Here is a 26,103-nt window from a genome sequence, read left to right as displayed (position 1 = left end):
TGATTTGGAAACCCTAAAAAAGCTGAAATTTAGTAATAATATAGGTACCTGCTGTATAGTATGTAATACAATTGGCGGGCGAGTGATCAATCGAATGATATAATAATATATGCACGACTGTGTCGACACCACGTACGTTAAGTCCAGAATTAGTTATAAATGTACGCCCTTTATATAATTGCGATGTGTGGTCGGTGTAGGCCGGCAACCGATCGGATCACACGATCGAGCTAAACGTGTAAGCGCCGCACGTTTTAATTATTATAATTTGCCGTGTGCTCGGTCGATCGATGATAGTACGCACTTTACGGTAGCTACATATTCTGAGACATATAAGTACGCAAATAAATCAAAAAATCACGGTGATCCGATGTTTCTATGTGACAATGGTATATCCACAAGTAATCACCACTGAACCGGACTTTGTGTGGTCTATCGAAATCGTTAAAAAAAAATACTTATATTGGATAACAAAATCGAAATTTGAAAAAAAAACACCAGCAATTGAAAACAAAACCGAAACCGAAGAATATAAACACCGGTATTCGAATTCGATACAGGAAAACATAAATATCGGTATTTTAAACCTAAAGCAACAAAAAAATGTGTTCGGTTTCAAACCTAAAAACCGCTCTCGTGGTAACTGTGTAGAAGGACGACAATATAATATAGTATTATGTAGCTATATTGTATAATCATATAACGCGCACCAGATTTCCTCGGTTGCTCATTATAATAATATATTAAATATTTAAATAATACGATATGTACGGCTAGGATAATGAGAGCTTAATATGCACATTTTAAAATAAATTCTATTGTAAAACGAGGTAGAAAAATTATTTTACCCAAACTTTTCATACTTACGAATCGTGAATATTTTACAATTTTTCTTTAATAATATTATAATATTCTATATATTTTTTAAATATTCTACCATCGAAATGATATTATAATATGCTCCATCGAAGAACATTATTATAAGAAAGTAAGAAAACTCACGTACCTACCAAAACGAACTCGTTTTTTTTAGTGGTATAATATTATCGTAATTTTTCCTCTCATATATGATAGCTGTCAATAATATTGTTTAAATTTCAATTGGAATGGCAATTCCATGAAAAAAAACCCACGTTTAGTCTGTTAGTCATATCTATTTATTATAGCGTAATAATGGTATGGAATAATATCAGTATATATAAAAGCTGAGCACTAACTAGTAACTAGTCAGGAAGTTAAAGTTAAGTAGTAAGTAGTTAATTGTTTTTATCCATAGTAACTTTCTAACTAATCTATCGCGTTAGAGACAAAAAGTTTTTGTAATCACTGCAAAAATATTCCAATGTTTCATAAAATGGCGACTGGTTAATAATAAAATTAATAATTAATATATATAGTATTTTATGATATAACTATATAAGTTACATTTATTATCATATGATATTTGACAGAATTTAAAATGAGATTTATTATCTATTGTCACGGTGGTGCCATTTACTGCTACTACAGTACCACTAACCGTGCATCCAATATCCATATTTTAAGGTCCAATATTCCTATTACGTAATTATTTGAAGAAGTGAAGGCCAGTACTTGAAAGATTTGATTAAATGTTCAATTACTATACTTTTACCAATATACTTTACATGCTTCTACTTACTAACATCATCGGTTTCAGTTGGATAATTATTATTTTAACATAATATAATACATATTAATTAATACTGTACATATTTTGAACAAACGGGTTTTTAGATTTATATTTTAAACTATTAAAAAAACTACCTTTTTCAGAAACTAACTTAATTGTTTTTTTATATCAATATGTAATCGAACCTAAAATGCCAAGTTGAAAAAAAATACAGACTTGTCCAGCTTCGCAGTAAAAGTGTGGTGCAACGAGCGTTCCAAATGTACCTACAGCCGAGAGGAGCACACGCTATACAATATATTATATTATCATTATTATTATCGTTTATTATTATGCGTATATTATTCAACACGCGCCTAAAAATGTTTTATCGCCACAGGATCGCGAACCCGCGAGTATAATATAATATATGTATTTATATTACGAATAATTCCGTTTTAACGGGTACAAGGTTCTCGACGAATTCCGTTGCAGCCCCGTCTGTGCACGGTGCACCTGCCTACTATATCCGACAGTCGTCATTTAATACTTTACGCGAAAACCGTTCATGTGGCGCAAAAGCCACGGTGGTCGACCTGCAAGATCGCTGGGGGGGAGGGATCGTTCGTTTCAAGAGAATGCTGCAATTATTGTTGCATAAATACTTACTCGTTTTCACGGTACCTCGGTGAATGCATAAGAGTTGTCGGTCCGTCCAGCCCCGAAATGCGCCAACGCTGAAACAACAATATACAGATAGCAATGAGATTTAAGATTCATTCAGTGGCGTTGATGGAAGGCGAGGGGAGCTGCAGCCCTCCCCGATATTTCAGGTAAATTTAAAAATGCTTTCGGTGAGCTATGGACGTATTACGTATGACTTATGTCATGAATTCGTATGATGTGTTAAAATCGTAATTTGTATAAAGGTAGCGGCAAAAGTCTAAAATTGTATTTACCCATCATATAACCAAACGTCATATTATGAGGAATTCTAGTTAAGCCTCCCTTATATATATAACTACAAATTATCAACCCACTTGAAAATAAAAATCCTGGCTGTGCCATACGACTAGATGCATTCGACTTACATTACAGTTCTAACGGGTACAACTATCCAGTGGCGTCTAGAGAATATAACTTTAATTGGTGGCGCTCGGCACCGATTGGTTACGAAAAATTGTATAAATATATAATGCAGACGTAATGTGGTCTTGTTAGTTTTCAGTGCGAACGCCACACATTTAATATGTTTAACGCGTTTGCACATTAAATATATATAGTTTCATTATGTAATATATGTCTTATTCCCATCATCATATTAGTGTATCCACAGTATACATTTGACACAGATTTTGCGTGGAATGCGATGATTCAAACTCAAGAGATTTTAAAGCATCGAAAATAGTTCTTGAGACTGTGGACCAATATGAATGGTTTTGAATATGTATTTAGTAAGAACGACTTACAGATACCACAATTGAGTTTTCAGAAAATATATATCATCATCATTTATTGATAAATCTAAAATAATAACTAGGTAGATATATTTGCTGAAGAAAAATAGATTTATCAGTTTGACATAAAAAATATAGTTACTTCCTTGTACATATTTATTTTATATTGACTTACGTATATGCCGTAAAAGAAGTATTATAAATACATATTTTTTGTTTATTTTTATTTTATTGTTATATATCTACGAGAATTACATTTGTTTACTGGTTAATTGGTCGTTGTTAATTTTTAAATGTACACTAAGGAATCACTTAGTAGCGAACACATATCATAATTTAATATAGTACCTATACGCATATTATATCTCTCTGAAATCAACGGCCAAGCGCAACAAACAGGTGTGTCGGAATCTGTATCCCGCAGCATCCGTGGTTGGTATAATAATATAGGTAATGTGGTTAAAAATGTCAACCATACCCCGGACAATATAGATGATGTCACCAATATAATATATTATATTCACCTATGAAATTCACTTAGGCGACCTAGGCGTTTGACTCACACTCGACCATGATGTTATTAAAATATTATCATGAGTACATCGCGATATTCGCGTTGAGCACGTAAGCAAGACGTATAAATGGAATATATTTTATGTAAATGTGAACCGTGTTTTAACGATTTGTCTCTCGTCTGCGGACGCCGATGTACAGGCAGGTACTACGCCTACAAAATGTAATATGTATATGTATATTGTATATACTATATATATATATATATACATACGCGTACGTATATATAGATTCGCGTACCGTCCAGACTCGGCTCACGCCACGTTAATTGGATACATTTGTAAAACTGTCACGCGGAGTAAACGAGCTGGGGAGAAAAAAAAAATCCGAATCGTTTAAAATATCGATCGGCACGATTAATATAACGAATAAATGTTTTTTCTGTCGTTCACCCGTACACCTTAATACGTATATAGATTCCCACTCCTCGTTTTACTCACACGGGGACGGATCCTAACCGGGACCGACGACGTGTCGTCGTCATCGCACACATATTATAATGTATTACTATTTATTTTATTATTATTATCATCATTTCCCCCCCCCCCCCCCAAGAGAATTTATATTATATATTTCCACCATCGACGCTCGCGTTCGCGGGCACATCAATAACCACATCTCGCGTAGCAAACCAGATTTTGATGTATGCGTGCGATCTTCGTCGAAGGTATAGCCACGGCGGCGCGAAGGAGAGGTAACTTTTTTTATTTAACATATATTACTTGTACATATTATATATATAATATTTTTTTTAAACAATTTTTTTTCACATTTTTCGCTCGCTGTCGGAAGCTTAAGTGTTCTGTCAAAACCGATGGGAAGATTTTTTTTCTTCGCTATACCCATATATTATTATTATTATATTATATAATAGCTCTTTCGCGACTTTCATCGTACACGCTATATAATATCGTTTCCACGCGTGAACACTTTGAGGTGGAAATCTCGGGATAGGGCGAGTGTGTGACATACAATATGTACGACTGTAGTACGAAGACTGTACGAGTGATGTGGGTCGAGTAGTTTCACAGTTATACATATTATTATTGTGTACGTAATATTTTGTGTATAGCGTATAGGTGTGTAGACAAATATTCAATTTTACGCCAATGTGCATAGTGTTACTAAAGTATACAGAGTAAAGATCTAAAGGGGGCAAAATTTTTTTTACAACGCAAATATAATTACAATATACACTTTATGCTTAATTAAAAAAGTTAAACACAAGTCTGTACACAAGTAAAGTATTTCAAGTGCGCGAAAGGGATATATAACAAAGCGAGTGGGATGTATAATTGTAAGACGATGACGACTATTCGATAATAGTTTCACTTCTGGAAGTGTACATAATATTATAATATTTGGTCAACGTATGTCTCGATCTCTCAACCCTTTTTTTATTCTTTCTTTTTTATAACGTCCCATACACTGGCACACTGCACATTGTACGGTTTGTGTTTCTTTCAGGGCATAACGTTACACAATTAGTTATTATGTATAATATTTATGTTAGGTACACTATATAGTTATTATCATTAGACCATGTGCTGGAATGTTTTTAATGTAATATATTATACACATACACACATTATACTATAGCATACTGATATACAAATACACACTCATACAGTGCAGTTAAGTATAATAAGAAAATTCTATTTTCGCGCTAAGTCAGGTGAAAAAGATATTTGTCATTAGAGATTTATATGCTCGTAGCTTTACATATTGATCCTTCTTTATCCTTCGTTTAACGTTTAAATTCTATTTATTTATTTTTTGTCCCCTATATGTCTGAGTGTATATATATATATCAGTAAACAGAAACGCGACTAGGCTAATAAAAATTATTTTATGCTAATATATACGTTCAATCAAGAGGTATTTATATATTTGATTAAATAGTGGTCGTAGATTCATTTTTTATATTGGATTATGGATAAAATATCAATCTTCCTAATCCGGCTTAACGTATACAATACATACAGTACCGCACTAAACTATACAGATGACTACTGTGGCACTGAAGTATGTATTTAAAAAAAAGAATACGAATTTAAAACCAAAAAAACCAAGGCTTTGTGGAACCTAATGAATTTAAAAAATAACTTAAATTCGTTTCAAATATATTATAATGTGTGTATTTTTAATAAAAACTACTGATTTATATTTATTTATGCACGTTGTGTTGTTTTAAATTTGATCGGATTTTACTAAAGGTTAAAGATTAAAAGTACCTAAGTATATTGTGTGTATCCGTTTTATATATATATTTATTATTTAAAGTGATTCATTACATAAACTTGCAACATTTATGTTGTCATTAATTAACTTTTGTGGTTTTTAATAAAATGTTTTTATAATATAAATATTATTATGAATAACCCATGCTTACTCATGCCACGAATCATACAATTAAATATAAATAATTAAAAAAATATGTAATATTTCCACTAGGTTGCTATATTTTAGGAAAACAGGGTATTTCATTGTTCAGTAAAAAATTTGAAATAAAATACTTTAAATTTTTCAAAAATAAATTAGCAACAAGTCTTCAATTCGATATTAACTATAGGTAGTTATAAAACTTTAATTTTGTACACTTCATTCAGATTGTACAACTGTACAAAAGTAAAACAATCACTACATGTGCGATTAAAGTTTCGGCTAACGCATTTGAAGTACTTTTCTTAAATTCAAAATGTTGTAAAATACGATTAAAACAATGGGATGCAAATGTATATAATATAAATAAATTATATAATATAAATTAATTATATTACTATCAAAAAGTTATAATATATTTTTCAAAATACAATCATAATGCCTAATATTTTTCTTTTGAACTAGTTTCGCTGGATACCCCATCACGTCATCCATTTTTCTTCATTTATTATTGAAGTCTACAAATTAACTTATTGTTTTTTTTATTTTACAGACTGTAAATTCTCTCTTTATAAATAATTTTTATTTTTAATCAGTAATATAATATATTATATTATTGTATGTTATAATTTATAATAGTTCGTAAGGTTTTACTTCAAACATCACAACTAATTGTAAACTAAATTTATTTTTATTACAGTAAGACAATATTTTTTTAATTTAATTTTTTATATAAACTATTTTAAATTGTATTTAATTATAATTTGATATGCCTAGTTACGTATGGGTAACGAATAACATGTTCAGGCTTCAAGTGCATCATATTCAACACGTAATATTTTCATATCGAACATTTCTTTTAAAAGGTATATATTTTATACTTTAGGAGCATACCAAAACGAATCATCAATTTTATTCAAACAGGTCCCTCCATTGTGTAATGTTCAGACCCTTTCGCCTTGATAATATTTTCCCCGTCATATTGTCTGATAGATTTATAATTTAAGATAAAAAAAAATCACTTGAAGTATGGAACAGAGCTATGAAATATTATGTTACACTGCTAATGTGTTTTGTTAAAATCGTTATAGTTTTCGGGTCAAAAGGACATAGAATTTTTGTAATTTTTACATATTTAAAACTATTACTAACTATAAATTCTTATATATTATTTTTCTATAAATAATACTAATAAGATTTTTTCCACACTGTTTTCCTAAATTCAGAATTTGTTCATAACATAAACTATGAACCACTGTATATAATATATAAAAATGAGCGTAAAAGTCATTTTTTTTTTTTAATTGGCTTTAAATACACAAATATATTGTTATTATGAACAATTAATAAAAAAAACACTTAAAAACTCATTATATCTCATATCAAGTCCCAAAAAGATTTGTTATACGATGTTCTAGGGTTGTAACACATGTTATATGAAAATATATGTTTTTCGGCTTTCCCCATCATTTTTGAAATTGGCTCTTATGCCCTTTTACCTTCTAACTATTGATATATATATATATATATATAAAACAATTTGTTCATAATAAAATACCAACTCTCAGCTGTTGTTTAAAAATAAAAACAACCAATACTCCGATATTATGCGTTTGCTATACATTGTATGTTATTTGGTGTAAAGAAATATTCATATTTTTGATAAGTACTAAACATGTATATGATAATTGTTCTGTGTTCATATTATTAAATCAAATATCATAAACAATATAATATATTATAAGTTATAACATGATATAGAAATATGTGTAGCTATTATATATTTATACTATATTATAGTAAAATACCGTTCATGTCTCGATTAATTTATGCGCACCACATATATAAGATTATATTATTATTTATTATAATAATCGAAATATGATTTCTTATATTATATGTCCAAAAACTTTTAACTGTATCATATTATGGTTCATGAAGTATGGTACAGTTGGTATATAGCTTCTGTGACAATTACGAACCAAATACATGGACGTTTTAATCATAATATAGTTTACTCATTCATTATTTGGAATACAGACAATGTTATGCTTAGAGTTAGGTAAATAAGGGGAACATGTTCATTACTCGAGGTAAAAATAATAACAGACGGATTTGGAATTTGGAATGCAACTTATATGTCTGTCGTCGCATTAAAACAACACTCTGAGAACGGACGAGACGAAATTCGTAAAGTCATCAACGACTGAAATGAAAATAAGAAGGACAAAATGTAATTACGGTTCCCGTACAGTATAGTACGAATAATAATAATAATAATAATAAAATTATATTATGATAATAAATCGCAGTAATTGATGTTATCCTTTGAGAATATAAAACATAAATCAAGTGCGTACTTTAACATATATATGTAATAATATGTTATGTGGCCATAATATTATAATATATACCTCGGATACAATATAATATACTGCGACACAAGTTCAAACATACCGTTGACAACTTGATATCGCGGAGAATAAAACTTTGTGTATGCATAATAAGGGGACATTAGATGTTTGCTGTATAGTGCTGTACGTGTGTTATTATTATACAGTACCGTTACATAGTTGCCAGATATTAAATGTATGTATATTGTTAACTGTAAATATGTGCGTATTTATAAATAATAGTATATACAATGTATGCACACTAGTATAGTTCTTGTATCCGGCCGAAATCAACCCTCCCCCCCCCCATCCCCCGAAACAGTTTCCGATTTTTGTGCGTAGTTTGTCGTTTGTCCACTAAGAGGAAGCTGTTCGGATCAACCCTAAAAAAATGTCCAGAGTTATTTGTACACGGGAAACGCATTTTTACCACGTACAGCCAACTCAACCCTATATATAGACTATGAAACAACTACGTCCATGGTTGGTCCGGTCTGCAATGCAATGAACTGATCTTTAAAATTACTCATCAGTTATCACATTAGATACTTAAATTGATATATGTATTTTGAGTGGATGTACTGGTATACAAATTACACTTTGATAATTAGAATGATTAATGATTATGCAAGTATAAGATATTATTATGAAAAAAAAAATTGTAACATTATAAAATAGATATATAATAATACAATATTATATATTTTCGTATTTTGTACACGCCGATATACAAGGTTGCGTACTTGTAAAAATTGTTGATTAGCAGCTAGGGTTAAATGTGTAATGATATAATTGTCATTGGGATTGCGAGTGATCAACCATTATTAATAATTATTATTAATATAAAGTCTAAAATTAATGATTTTCAAGTTAACATATTATTGTATAATATTGTATACAGTGTTATGGTACATAACGATTTGACTAATTTAAATATCTCAGAAACTTTGTGTTATATAACCACAGTGTTGTAAAGTTACTGATTATTAATGTTGTACAATACTCTTACTATACGGGTCTTTAAAATATTGTATGTCATACTTGAAAATTATATTCGTACTCGTAAAATATAGCTACATGTAGATGGCGGAAAGTTTCATTAAATAGCATAATATATAATAATTAATAATATTGGTACAGCGACTAGTGTTATTGCTGACATTGTCGATGTTTCTAAACACGATCCTATATACGTCATGACTTATAACATAATAATATTATCTAACTATTCATCGACTCTGGGTTTAAATTAATTAATAATACCATAATAGTACGCGATAATGTAATACGCATTTAAAAATAATTCAATTTTGTAATATCGTGAACACGGTTTATTACACGACGATGATATACGAAGTCTTGAGTTGAATTGTAAAACATTTGCATTAATTATAATATATAGTATGCCCACGATTATTATCGGCGTGCTCGACCAGCGAAATGAAAACGTTATTAACATTATTTGACATATTGTATAATATTATCTGCATTATAGAGAGTTGAACTCTTGATGTACGGTTTTTTAAGATGCAATTAGTATAATAACAGTTGGAAATTTTGTGTCTTCCGAGTTCCGACTCGGCTAATATCATATATAAAAGGGAGAGAAAAGCTATTCCATAATTACATTATCTTCAGCGTATGATATAAGTATATAGACGCTATACTTACTGGCTGATTATCCGATCGCAGTGTACATATAAATAAACTTTATTACAAATGATACATTAGCGATATTCTATCATTTCAATTCGTTCAACATTATAATATTATTATACACACTGCATGCACAGCACGCTGTAGACTTTTTTCCAGTCCTTCTGGGAAAACAAAGTAAATTTATAATTTTTTTTCCACGTTTTATCTTATATGGCACTCTATTCTAGATGTATTTTCCATGTAAAATGTCCTATCCAATTCCATCCCGAGATAAACTTAATGTTTAACATTTTCACGCAATTTATCGTTAAAATCTCTCATGGAATAAATTGAGTAAATGTGATTCGGTAAATTTCAGAAAAACGCTGATCCGCGGGCGAGTTTCTAAGGCTTGACTGGAATAATGAATGGAGGATCGAAATCGAGTGAAGGCTTGAACAGTCTGGCAGTCCATGCAATTGATTGATTTAATATTATTTAGTATAATATTATTAAAAAAGGAAAAATATATTTATTCGTTTGAAAATTATGAAATACTCAAAACTATTTAAAAGCCGAGATATTAAACTAAACGGTTCGATGTAGTTTTATAACAATTATTTATAACAATTTAATTTGAAGTTCTATTGAATTGTGTTCACTCAAGCCTGATCACATACCATCGCGTGTGTACTGGTTTTTAATGAAATTTGCTTTGTACACCCGAATAGTAGAGAATATTAAGTATACTTGAGAATATATTAAAATGTTTCCACATATTGAAATTAATAATACTAGATAAAATTTCAAGAATTTTGTAATTTTGTAATAATCATCGTATATTATTATACAAACATAGTATAGTTTTGATAAATAAACAAAAAAGATTTTACATACCCGGAAGTTACATATTATTTTATACGATGACATACTTCAAAGTTTTTATAATCATTGTAAATACCTATTTCAATATTGTCTTGTTCGTATTTTGTGCTCATAATAAAATTAATGGAGGATGGAGAGGCTGAGCGGACTAAGGCACCAGTTCGAACTCGGCCACGGGTGGCATTTTTCTTCGGGCAGCCGCGGTGTCCGGAGAGAGAGGCCGACCTCCCCCACCCGGGCATGGCAAATACCTACGGGTGCCCACTCAAAAATTCTACCAAAACAAACACACACGTGTTCAAAACTTACAGTACCCTCCTCCACAGTTCCACAGGCTAATGACCTCAGTTGTCGAAGCCTCGATCGAAAAAAAAACATTAATATTTCCGTAAGTAAGTATATCTTATAAGGTTAGGTTGGTAGGTGACCTACTCCACATAATATTGTTATACCTACCCATAAAATAATTACAAATATACTATTTTTTTTTATTTTATTTTTTTTTTTCAATACCTATAATCCACCCATATTTAAAGTGTTTCATGCGCAACACTTGGACCCTATGTTACACGCCACTGCGTAGAATAGGGCATAATAGGTATAATATATTTCAATTTCAAACAAACACTGCATAGTCTATTATTTCGTGCGAATAAAATGGGCAATTGTCAATATTGTACATCCTAATATCCTATCAGCGGAATAGACGATGACAAAATGTAATTAAAAATTCAGCGCAAACACAGGCACAATAAAGGTATTTGTAGTGTTCGCCAATTATAGAGTTATATAATAATATGTGTATAGCTAATCGTAGTGGTGTTTACCCGCCGAGACTGAATTATACTCGCTTATACCACCGCCGATGCAACGATAATATTATAATGACCAAAATACAACTAAGCCCGTTTGGGGGACTAAAAATGTTTACCGATGGTCTCATCGCTATTGTCATGAAAACATTTCCAGCGGGATAATAATGGTAAGATCGTCGGAGATACGGGATAACAGTAAATGAGAGCATGCAGCCAATAGATGCTGCACGTTAAGTTATTAAGTGAACAAAACTTGAAAAACGATTTGAAAAAGTGAAGAAAAAAAATTTAAATAACTTATAGTTACGAGAATTTTTTTTTTATTAATATAAGTACTTTCGACAACATTTTAAAAACCATTAAAGTATTATAAAAATGTTGGCTTAAAGTATTTTACAGGTGGTCCTGGCCAATGATACAGTGTTTTTGATTGTTGATTACCTTATTAAGATCTAAATAATTATAAATCTTTATAGAATGCATAAAAAAAAAAATTCTGTTACTTGTTATTACTATGTAGGTCGGTACTATTTTATTTTAGAATCCAATCAAATCCATTTTTTAATATATTTTGTATTTATTCTACAATTGTTTGTGGTACAAAAAGTCATTGCAGTAAGATAATATTAAGTTCTTGATAGTACACTGCGGTTGGGTGGGTACGAATATATAATTGGAAATTAACGTTTATTTGCATGTCACACGTATATATAACTACAACGACATTGTCGTAATATATATATATATATTCACGGTTATCGGAATTATGCAATGTAAGTCCGGACCGTACGTTGGCCGGAGGACCGCGTTTATCTCCGATCGTCGCGAAATAAATTATGCGAAAAGTTTACGGACAAAACGTCGTTGGGCGAATTGTCAACATCAGCTCTCGCTTAATAAAATATATTATTCGCACACGGTCTTTATTTTTCGACCGGATTTTTGTTTGTAGTTTTGTTTGTCTTTAAAACGGGTGCCTCCACCGTGGGTAGTAAACTTGAGCAATAAACGTACGAACCGTAAACAGATATATACACATATACACGCAAACACATTATAAAACATATATATATATATATGTGTGTGTGTGTTATGTATTCGTTTGCACAAAAATCGGGTTCCGAGTAAAACCAATATATTTTATTTGACGGAAAAAGCCTAAATTTCCGTTTCCTTTTTTTCGGCTGGTCTTTCCGAAGCGGACCCTGCAAACGTTAAAAACGAAAACAAAAAAAATTGCACGCGTTTAATGTGATTTACGTAAGGACTTTTCTGGTTTTTGTTTTCACTGAACATGATTTTTCACCACTAACAACAAAATAATAATAATTGGCGTAGGTACCGTTGAATCACGTCCGCCGCCGCCAGTTGCACAATTTCTGTCGACACACTATTGTATATATATGAGAGACGGGCCATAATCGTATAAACATTGAAAGTGGTGAGCAGAGGGGGGCGGGAAGGATACCATTTTTCTAGAAAAAATAAACCCCCATAAAATCATATCACAGGGTACCCTTAAAAATTTCTGATGCATCTGAATTGCATTATATAAAAAAAAAATCTGATTTGTATGCCTTCTTTAAGAGATCGACTTTAAGGTCGACTCGCATAATTGCATGTGCTATATTATACTATAATGTTTGCTACCTATACCTACATACAATACGCTTTTTTCATATATTAGTATTTATTATTTTATGTACTTTATAAGCTCAACAAAAAAATGTGGAAATACCTATAATATTGTTTAATAATTCTTTTAAGTTGTGAGTGCAATTATTTTTTAGTGATCACTAAAATTTGATTTCAGTTCAAATAAAATAGCAAAAATGTATAAATGTAATTAAAAAATAATTACATGGTACTCTGCTATGAAGCTGTAGGTAATATAATTACAAAATGTAATAATAATTCGACAAAAATCGAAACGCATAGTAATAAGTTTGGAAAAAAACAAACAATTTAGCATACATTAAACTCCGAAACAAAATGTCATTCTCTTAAGTGTTATAATTTTCTATATTGCTCGAATATTAATATATTTATTAGCTATAGCTAGTAATAAACTTTTTGTTAATTTTGATGTTCAGGATAATTTTAAATTAAAATTTCAAACAAGAAATTAAAACAAAAGCACAGAAATTAAAATACCAACACGAGTTCTCCCGGTGTTAATAGCTTTCAGCTACAACTACGCACTTTATATTATTAGTTTTAATAGCTAATTAAGCGATTCATGATCGATATACTGCCACCTAGTCGGACAATAGTGCATTAAATATTGAAAAGATATACATTTTATTAAATTATTTGATTTGATTGCTTTATCATAATAATCTGAATATATATTATTATATTAAAATCATATTTTTAAAATTGTATAATCAGTTATCACATACATGTATATTCGTATATTTAAAGGCCAAAGAGCATTATGTCAAGATGTATTTAATCCATATTTATGCAATAAATAAAAATGGTATAATTAATAATAATTATGCAATCACTTTGGACGAAACACGACAAACGCTGGCAAAAATTAAATTCCATTTGGTAAGTTCATAAATATATTATATAACACAGTAATTCCAGCATCAATGAATTCAGTATTGACAAGTCAAGAAATAAGAGTGACGACATGTGCAAGATGTACGACTATGAAATGAGCAAAATGGCCGGAGGTTGGAGGACGTACACGGCTGAGAGACCGAACCCGTGTGACAAGTGGATTCACTAAAAATATCACTCTGACGAATCACTAGAGGACAGGTGACTGGTGAGAGACCGTACTTGTGTGACGTTTAAGATAATTTGTTCACCAAAATTGTAATCTAAAGATATTACCAACGGACACAACACAAGGAGCCGTTATTTTTCATTTACATTTCAGAAAAAGGCACGTCGCTGAATGCCGTCTTAAGGTCATAGTACATTTCAAAATATACAATGAGTAGTCATATCAGTATTTAAAGTAAATATAGAGATGATATTATGTGTCTATATATATATATATATAAATTAATAGATATATATTGTCATATTGGGTAATAAAATAATTTAAAATTGTTATTTTGAGAAAAATTATATGATGATCAATTAAATAAAATATTTCATTGGTCATCGTAAGTAATCGTGTAATTATATGCATTATATTATTATGTATTATATTCACCTGTTCTTATAATCTAATTTAAATATTCACGAATAGTATCCTCGAACAAAACTGAAGTAGTGATTGTTAATTTAGTAAATAATAAATGTGTAATGAAGAATGATAATATAATTATGTTTCCGAAATTATAAAAGGTATACTTATGAAATGTATGTATGCACAAACACATTACCTAATTATTGTAAATTGTAACGATAATAATAAATAATATTAATAAATATTATACATATAAAAAACCTGTTAAGTTTTGTCTCTTTTTGCACTATGTCTCAGTGTCTTTTATAGTTTTCCCATTTTATATGAATTAGTGTTAATTTATCTCTGAACTTGTGTTATTACATACGATTATAATGTTTAGTCGACAAAAAAGTTCATAAATGCTTTGTAGATTGTTATGAAAACAACTAAATTTTGAAAACAGGGGAAGTCACTCTGTTGTTATCTGTTGTATAATATGTTTCGAGTGGACCTTGACGTTGAGTAGGATATTTTGTTAAATTTGAATTTAATGATAAATTATTGCATATAGGTATGAAAAACCTCTATTTCTGAAGATATTTTATATTAATATTAGTAATTTATTTTTCATAAGTGTTGTACGTATATTATATTATGAACAAACTGTATGACCCGACTTTACCTGTGAAAAAATTAACGAACATAAAATACGATCACATTGATGATATACATCGGTTTTAGTTTAGGTACATCAGTAAACGGGAAAATCGGCTTCGGTGTACCTCGCTTTGTAAACTAATCCCAACCCTATATATAATTATTTAAACATTAAAATTTTCAAAGCCAAAACTAAATTTATGCGTATAACAGCAAAGCAACCTATAGGGGTTGAAAACCTATGAACACGTCTTCCTGAATCTTAAGGAATATCTGTGCACAATTTTGTGCTAATTGATTTAGCAGTTTCCAATAAGCCACATACACAAATTTATTAATTTATGTATATACAATATACATAGGTATTTAGATTTAATATATCATATATTATTATCGTTATAAACTTATAAGACAATATTAGCGTAACGTAGACCTTGCTAATAAGTCAGCCGAGGTATAAATAGTTTCAAATTAGTCTAAATACTTTGAACATTTCATTGTGTATCTAAAATAATTATTAATTAAGTAGCTAATATTAGAATGTTCCAAGTGTCAACGGTTGCTATTTTTTGATTTCCAAGTAAAAATCTAAAATTTTAAATTTTAAATCGTTTTTTTTTGTATGAATATCCAATAACATAAACGCTTTAACTTCAAACGCTTAAAAAAAAAATATTTTGCTCATATATTTTTGATATATTTAAATTGCTTTAAGTTTGAAAAACGTATTAAGAACCAATTACATATTTTGTAAGATTTTTTTCTCGAGAAAAAACGTTATTAATAAGATTTATCGAATAAGATAACTAAAAAAATTTAAAATTTAAAATGTCTGAATAAAGAAATCAAAAATATTTGGAATAATATTATATTTAAACCATATCTTTAAAATGCTAATCTTGTAATATTTGGTGAATATTTCAATTAAATAAAAGCGGGTAAGTGGATGTCGCTCTGCTGTACAGTAGGTTACAAAGTGGGCCAATTTGCTAAAAGATAAAATACTATATGTTGAAATCCAAGCACTCCTTCTGGTAGAAATTTTGTATACAGGATAAAATAAAAATAATAAACACCATTGTAAAACCACTAGCTTCCTCGCTCCGCTCAGAATCTAAAAAATAAAATCAATTTCATGAAAACTGTATATTGTTGAGTTTATATTCCTGCTTTGCTATATTTATTTTTTTTAGTTATTCCTACTAATTTTGACCATTTAAAGTACTAACAAGATCCAATTTGTTACAAGTTATCATATATTCTTTGAAATCTCAATTTTAGAGTAAACAATTTTAATGATTCCTAAAAGGATACAAACAAATTAACACATAAGTGTAAAATAGCTCTATACTTGTAATTAAAAATATAATTAATTTATAACTATAAAATAAAGAATAATATTAAAGTAATACCTATTTACTTTTCCTTTTTTACAGACTAAAGTCGCGGTCGCACGATGATAGTAAAACGCGATAGTTACTATCATGAGAATATATGATAGTACTATCACACTATCAAATGTGTTCACACGAGGAGTGTATGAAGGTGATAGTAAATTGTGATAGTGGGTGGAAAGTTGATATATAAGAAAAAAAAAGATGTACAAACACTACAATAGTATGATAGTACGGTAGTCGAGTGTCCGCACGATGATAATTACTATGACTATCGTGAAATCTACTATCACACTATCATGCATGCATGATAGTGCGAGAGTCGCTTTCGTGATAGTTTGATAGTCACTATCGATCTGTTCGCACTACGACACTCTCTTGATAGCAGCTTTCACGATAGTAACTATCGCGTTTTACTATCATCGTGCGATCGCGGCTTTAGGGCAGATTGTAGCAACTCATATTGATTGATTTTAATTTAATTTTAGTTTATTAGTATACAAAAATAATATAATTATGTACTTATAGCTGATGATGCTAATGATGTGCTGACATTCAGCCATTATGTGTGATGATGCACCAAATTTTCCAGAACTTTCGGGAGCTTATTTATTTGTTGTAGAAATAACATTTGTAACAGGCGATATTTACCCCCGGTAAATATATCCTAGGTTATAGTTACCGGGGGTAAGTATACTAGGATATTTTGACATCCTCTAGGCGGTAAATATGTCCTAGGATATTTTTCCTACCAGGATATTTTTACCTCCACCCCCCCCTCCCCTCACCGGGTGAATAAATACTAGGATATAATTATCGACAAAGTAAAAATATACTACTATATATTCACCCTCGGGTAAAGTTACCCCCGCCCCAATAAAAATATCGTGTTAAGGGGGGTATAAATATCCTAGGATATAGTTTCCCTCCGGTAAAAATGTCATGTTAAGGGTGGGGGGTAAATACATCAGACAGCGGGAGTAATAATTTCTGCCGGAACATTAAATACTACAATTTATTTACAAAACATTGTGACAATATAATATTTCTGCGTGTATATTTTTTTTTTATTGTTTTTGACGGAATAGAGGCGACGATGTAGAGAGAAAGAACAAATAAAAACGCCGTGACGTATAATCGAGGACTTTTATAACGTTTGAGGACTATAAGCAGGAGGCACCGAACGGCACTCGAAATCGTGAAGACCAAACATTTAAGGCGCGCGACTCGACAACGCACATTCTCTATGTCAATCGGGCCCGGACGCCAACGCCAGCCAGTGTCGTCAACGGTGGGATCGCTGATCTACCCCATTGTCGTCGTTTAATGGACTTAGACCGTTTGATTTAAGGACGAATGACGTTTCGGGGGGAGTGGCGTAGGGAGAGGTGCGGGGAGAGGCGTTCCAGTTCCGGTTGTGGAATATAGTCGGGGAGGGTGATCGGTAGGTAGGTACTTGATATTGTGAACGGAATCAACAAATTCTTCCGAACGACCGGAGTGGAAGTCTTATTTATTATTTTATTTGCTCGGAGCTTTTGGGCGACGCGCACAGATGTCATCAGCAAATATCAAAGGCCGGAATATTACAATTTCCTACAGCGTATTATTATTATTATTACATGTGCATATATAGACGGTCGTCTGCATTCTGTCAAGCGGTGGGATGTGGAGGGGGGAGCATTATTTTTTAAGTGATTTTTGCGTTCCTGTGAATGTTTAAATTGAATTTTGTTTTGGTGCAAGCGCGCATATCAATAATATATAATTTCACTAAACATTAATTGTAGAAATGTGCAAATAATTGTCGTGTGTATTTTTTTTTATTCTAGCCAAATATTTATTTTTTAATCAAACTGTTACAGACTAAAATATATCTATTTGTTTTTTGAGATGATATTTAAAATACAACGCATAATATATTGTATGATACATACGCGTTATCTCATGTTGGGTCTTAATTCACAAACATTAAAAATCATTTATTTAATAATAAATTTCATCATTACCGAATCATGGATCGATTCGATACCATTAAAATTTAAAATGTTATTAATTTGTTACTATTTTTAGATTCTGAGCGGAGCGAGGAAGCTAGTGGTTTTACAATGGTGTTCATTTTATTTTATTTTTTTATCCTGTATACAGAATTTCTACCAGAAGGAGTGCTTCGATTTCAACATATAGTATCTTTTTTTTATTGATCGTGAAGCCCGGCAACTATGGCCATTAGCTGTTTGTTTTTTGTCTGTAGGGGAGAAACTGTAGGTTAGTAAACACGTGTGTTTTTGGTTTGGCAGACTTTTTAGTGGGCACCCGTGGTATCTGCCATGCCCGGGTGGGGGATGGCGGCACTTTTCTCCGGACACCGTATTTTAAGAAAAATGCCACCCGTGAACCGAGGTTTGAACCAGCGCCGCGTCACGACCGACGCCTTAGTCCGCTCGGCCACTCCGTCCCCCATATAGTATCTCATCTTTTAGCAAATTGGATCAAGATGGTAGGTACTTTAAACGGGTCATTTTACGATTTTCTCAATAATTATTTAATGCCACGGGAAAAACCACCACCAAATATTTACGAAAAACCGGTAAAAACGGGATTTTAATTTCTAACGCTTTGCTTATCACCGTAGAAACGAATGAAAAATAATAATATTATAATATTAAATCAACTAATCTACAGGCTATAATAAATAATAACAACATAAAATATCCAGACTGACAAACCGTCTCCGCTCAGAATCTTTTTTCTTATACAATGATATTATATCGTTGAATTTCAAGTTTAATACAATCCCTATTATACATTGACGCACATATTGTAACCTACTGCGTACAGCAGAGCGACATCCACTTACCCGCTTTTTAAACGTGCAACGTTTGCTGCATGATACGTATAAAACTACACATCTAACCAAAAAATTAGTATGATAATACAGTAGATAATACAAAATATTATTTTAATGATATTCATATCCAAGTCTAAATAGGTAGATCTTTAGGTAGATATATATCGAATAACGGTAAAATTGAACAGCGGATGATCATCCAGATGGTTTCAAAATTACCAAGTATGAATATAGACTTATGTACGATTCTTTAACAACATATGAATAAAATAATAATCTTCTGCTTGTATGTGTACATACATACTACATAGGTAGGTAGGTATGTTTATTTTAGGTAAACAAACAACTATATTCAAAAATGATGTCTACGACTCGCGACTGTTTAAGTAAATATGATTTACTTGAATGTTTTTCATACATTCAAAACACATGTATGTAATAGATTTATTGTACACATCTATACTATTTTGTTCTATGAACTGAAATGTATAATATGCGAATGGAGAATACACAATCGTACTGTGTATTATGTCATATTCAACGTTATATTCTTAGATAAACTTAATAAATATTTACCGAAATATAGGTAGGTGTATAATAATGTATACCTATATAGTTTTATTATACGCTTGAGACACGTTGAATTATTCATATCAAAATGTACTAAAATATTCTTAAAGATGTGACAAAAGCAATTATATTGATGATTTTATAGAATAATATCCGAAGAAATATTTAATTAAAATTATAATTATAACTAGCCGACCTATAAAACGCTCCTGGCCTAGAGACCTTCTAATTTAAATCTGTCGGGTGGCACTACTGAGTGCCCTCCCCCATCTGTTATTCTAGACATGTAAATACTTTATCTAAATTACTTATTGTACCAAATTGTTGTATAGATTGTAATTATATTTTTAAATAAAAAAAAAAAAAAAAAAACTAGCCAACCCGTCACAGCTTCACCCGTGATTGGTTGTTTATTTTGCCTCCGGAGGAATGATATGTATAATTTTTTATTCAAATTTTATCGTTTAATGTGATCGGCAAGTAAATAAAAACATGGTCAATGAAAACGTATTGAAATGTTTCTAGCGGTATTAATGATAATTAATATATTTTTATCAAAAATAGCTGATCCCGTGCACTTCGTTGCCCCGTTAAATGTAAGTACCAACTCTATATGACTCAAACTTTGTTTAATCCGTTATTTAATATTCAGTGTATGGTGTTCAAAATATATCAACTTTTATTTATTCGACTTTTTTGTTGCCTGGAATAAAAATTCTGATTTACAGCAGTAGATTATCAGGTAGGCAATCTACCTGCGGTAGATCGCGGACCCCGTGTTGTGTGTACGTAAATGTATGATTTAACTTTGTGAAATCTTTGTGACGGGTTGGCTCCGATACGGCTTGACCGATTTGGCTGATTCTTTTTTGTTGTGTTCGTAATTGTCAGGACTAAGCTTATATGAAAGACAATTTTAGGAAAATCCACCGGAAAAATCTGGATGTCAAAAATACAACAGTGGTGTCAGCCGTCTAGTATTAATAGACTAAATGATGATATATTTTTGTTTATTGTAAGGTTGCTATTAGTTATTATTGAATATAATTTTAGACTTGGCACTATTTGTGGAGCGGCCAAGGTTTGATTTCCTTTTCTTGGGCATAATGTGACCAATAAAAAAAAAATCCTTCAAAATTAACAACTTACCGAAATCCTAATTAATTATTAACTAACTTAATTAAAACTGCATGACAATTGAATAAGAAGTTTCGAAGCCATACCGTAACATGGATTTCCTCTTTTGCTTGATTTCAGTTTTATATATATAGATAGAGTATAGAGTATAGATAAGGATGAGTTATGAAATATAACCGATACAATCAATCTCATTTTAGTGACACAATCATGATACATTTTTAACTTAAATTTACTTATTTATTCAAGTGATAACAACCACTTATTTTAAAATAGGTAATAAAAAAAAAATTCAAATAAGAGAATAATTTCCAATCCAATATTATAATATAATACATTATTATACATAATATCTAGACAGGTTTTAACAATTAAAAAAAAACCTAAAAGGTCAGACTATATCTTCAGAACTTAAATAGGAATATTCTAAGTATAGTTGGTAATATTAGTTATTTGATATCGTACCTGGTAGTTGGTACTGGACTTGTCCACATCATGTACCTAATGGATATCCACGAAACTAGACTACAGTAGGTATTACTACATATCAAATTGGCGGATAAACATTATGATTGTGTTTGAAAACGACTCCCTTAGTCAATAGTCATTTCGGAATTCAAATAACACACAAATATTCATAATAATAATTACACACGATAGAATTTCATTACATATCTTCGTAGAACGAACAATATTGTAAACGGCGTTGTTGTACAACAAATCAATAATATTGTCAATTCACCGTTTATATTGTTTATAATAATTTTATCAAAATAAACTCCACCCAAAAGATTGCTTTGCACAATAGTGAAGAAAAATGGTTTTTGTTATCGACCATAATATTTTAGACCTATTTAAAGTTTTCGTCATACATAAGTTAACTATTTTGAGAAGAATAAGCCCCAATTTCAAAACTTACAGCAGTCCAAGACACCATTGTTTGCTGTGTATATTATTTAGATAATTTAAAATGAGATACACACCAATGCACCTACACAAAAAGATATACAAAAACGATATCGAAATTACAAAAACCAAACAATTTATCTGAGGTAAAACAATACGCGTTGAAATACTATTGAACAGGAAAATGTTTACAGATGAATCCGGCCGACAATATTTATCGACCATTAATCGAAGGAAAACATTATTATACCTACCAATACCGCACATCACATACCAATATTGTAAACGTAAATTTAATATTATTGGTATGAAATGTTTTTTTTTTTTCAAATATAACTCGTAAAATGCAAAATCTATATTTCTCGTTATAGAAATGTCTACAATAGTACCATAATAATATGATGCTTTGTGAGTTCCATAAATAACGTCGATAGTTAATAATATTTAGTCACGTATGCAATTTCGAATATATTTTACAATAGTGGTTTTGTACACGTCTTATATTATTATCATAGACATGAATTGGAAGAAAAGTAGGTAAATATAAATTCAAGAATTATAATACAGAACAAATCATCTCATATTCTTTTTTAATCTCGAACAGGACATTTTATTCATTTTCACAAGAAATCAAATTTTCCACATGAGAAGATAAACTGTTTGACTAACACCAATGAAGCTATGCAGAAGGAATGGACAACAGAGATTTGGTGTTGAGCGTTCCTTTCTCGCTTAGCACACATGATTGCACGCGCAAGTCAAAGGTTAGGTCAAAGCTTTTACTGTCTGATTTATTAAACAGAAATAGTTTAGCTAATCTTCCAATTTGAAACACAATAAAAATAATTGTATGTTTCAAATTATTATGTGTTTACTCCGAATAAACTATTATTTATGCAGTGAAAATCATATGTCAATGTCATACTCAATGTCACAAGAAAATATTATCCTTCTACCATCTAAGTTGAAGGACCAAAGCCACTACCAAATACGTCAGATAAACAGATGTCCCGGTTATTAATATATTATTATTTACACCATGGTAGCAAACAAAACGATCATATTTATATGATAACATCGTTGATGAAATGGAAAAGTTATATCGGCAAGTGTTCAAAAGTTTAAGATTGGAAATCCTCGTTCGAAAGTTTGTATTACAATCAATGTTATTGCATCGCAGATAATACTACTTATAAATCATTATTGGCGAACAAAACAATATTATCATAACGGTATAGGATACAGAGCGAACGCGTTATGAAGAGCCACGTTGGTATAGCTTTTAGTAAATATTAAATAACTTTCGGGCGGTAAAAACGTTGAAATTTCATCAACACCCTTTTGTAGAACGCAGCAAAACTATGCCCGAACAACAATATTTACGGTATACGTTTCTGATACGTTTATTATTCGCTCTTTGGATTTTCACGTATCACGAGTTTTTTTAATCTGGTGTGCACATCTACCGTAACAGTTATTTATTATATTAATACAATCATACCTATAAACTCCAATATAAACTATAACCATAATAATGTGCCATGTTGGCCATATTTATTTGGCTGCATTTCGTACGGAAATTTATTTCGGGAAATAGTCAAACAAATTCATATTAGCGAGTGGTGTTGGTGTCTGTGTGCACGCATGCAAGTAATATACACACTTAAACTACAGTCGACAATTTGTATGTTTAGCACACGTTCTATGTGCAGTGTATGCAACGTGTGTATGTTTATTTTAATTTATGTTTTTATGCTCGGTGACTTGAAAAGTGCTTACGATCCATACGCGTTTTATCAATGTGCACTCAGAAATTTACCTTGTTCAAGAGGTACCTATAGGTTTTAGGTATGATTATATTTTCAGTTCAACCCGTGAACATTTTCTCACTAATGAGGGTTTAGTAGGAATAGTACGAACCATATTATTTAACTTGTAATTTCCTCTTTAAATATAAAATATATATGGTATTGTTTCTATCAAAGCATTATAAATGCAGTAGGTAGGTACTCGAAAACGTTTTAGTCACATTATACAATTATAACGTTTGCCTTTGAAAAAAAAAAGATTTAAATTTTCAACATAATTAAAACGGAAAGTTAAAACGAAAATGTTTGAATATTGAAGAACAAACGTTAAACGAAAAATAAGAATATTATTACAAAACATAACATAAAACAATAAATTATGAATATTAAATTTTCTGAAAAAATATGGTTTTATATACCTATTGTATATTTGTATAGTATAGTGCCATATAGTGCCATTACATATTGTTATATGTACGATAAACTACTATAATTTTATTTTCAATAATAGATAGATAAAAATGATCTACATCCATAATACTATATTATATTACCTCCCGTGTGTGTAATTTTTAATGTAAAAATGGTATATCGATACACATCATAATAGGAAAACGAGTTAGAATAATATATCATAATATTAAACGCATAAGGAAAGTAACGTTGCAAATGATATACGTGGTTAAACGCAAACTTTAAATAACTTTAACAAAACATATATATTTTTTTAATCCAAACCTTCTATAATGAACGTATAATATATATATACGCTAAGTCAGATAGAATTTATATTTTATATTGAGAAAAATAAAATAAACCACGTAGAATAAATACGTAATATATATATACCATATACGCATGGAAGTAAAATACATTACATGGTATTTTTTTTAGATTTAATACCAACTACCAAGTAACCAAGAATATTAACAAAATATGAAATGAAAAAGAGTACCTATGTCATTTATTGCATGAGCATATTATTATAGAAATCTGAACACAGATATTGACATAAATATTAAAAGAATTATTGTTCTCCTTCTGCCTGCCGGCTATACTTAAATTGTAGATATAACGTACCTATACAATGATATAAAGAAGAAGGCCAAATTCATTTTACTGCAATTTACTATAATATACGTAGTGCAACTGTTTGTTAATACGGCATATGAGTTTGAATTGTGAGTTTTTAAATTCAAATTAAATTATATTATATACAATATACATGTATTCATCGTAAACCGTTACCTTTAATGTCTTAACTTTTCTACGTTGTAGGTATAATGTTTATAATAAAAAGTTCATTACCTTAATCTTTTTACTTGTACATAATGTAATTATGTCCATAAGGAGTGTGCATAATTTTTACAATTTCTACCATTGCATATTATTTAAATATCAATACCTACACGCTACACTACAGTCTACAGGGCATTTTATTTTGTTAGCCTTGAGAAATTTTAAAATCAAATCAATCTTACTATTAAGGTATATTGACAATAGTAAATATAGGTAATCACTATTCGCAATCAATATAATAAAATATTATATTATATGAGAATGTATTGAGTAGCATTATGTTGTAAAAATAATTAGGATTTGAATTTAGATTTAGATTTTAGACTAGTGTAAAATTAAAAATAGACAATTAAATTCTAGAAATAAGCTTATAAACGTTCAATGATATACGATGAAACCAACTTGATATTATATTCATTAGTATTATTAAGTATTATTATTATCATCATCATCATATCGCATGTAAGTGTTATATAAATAGTCTTTTTTTTTTTTTTTTAATTGAAAATCATATGAACTGGAAACGTGGCTCAACGGAATAACTGCACGTAAAAAAATGAAATAAATTCAATATT

At 30.3% G+C, this 26,103-nt stretch overlaps 1 protein-coding gene across 3 annotated transcripts in view; it reads right to left on the bottom strand.

Annotated features, from left to right (window-relative positions):
* Nucleotides 1-26,103, bottom strand: part of LOC132939151 (protein artichoke) — a 241,829-nt gene that overhangs the window by 77,082 nt on the left and 138,644 nt on the right. For all 3 annotated transcript variants that reach the window (XM_061006176.1, XM_061006177.1, XM_061006178.1), the window contains one exon: nucleotides 2,300-2,367. The gene's annotated coding sequence lies outside the window, so the exon portion shown is untranslated. The remainder of the gene's footprint in view (nucleotides 1-2,299; nucleotides 2,368-26,103) is intronic.

The sequence above is a fragment of the Metopolophium dirhodum genome, chromosome 2, assembly GCF_019925205.1.
Source record: "Metopolophium dirhodum isolate CAU chromosome 2, ASM1992520v1, whole genome shotgun sequence".
In the NCBI taxonomy this organism is placed as follows: Eukaryota; Metazoa; Arthropoda; class Insecta; order Hemiptera; family Aphididae; genus Metopolophium; species Metopolophium dirhodum.
Note: the sequence above shows the minus strand (reverse complement) of the source record. Positions and strands in the feature narration are given on the sequence as shown.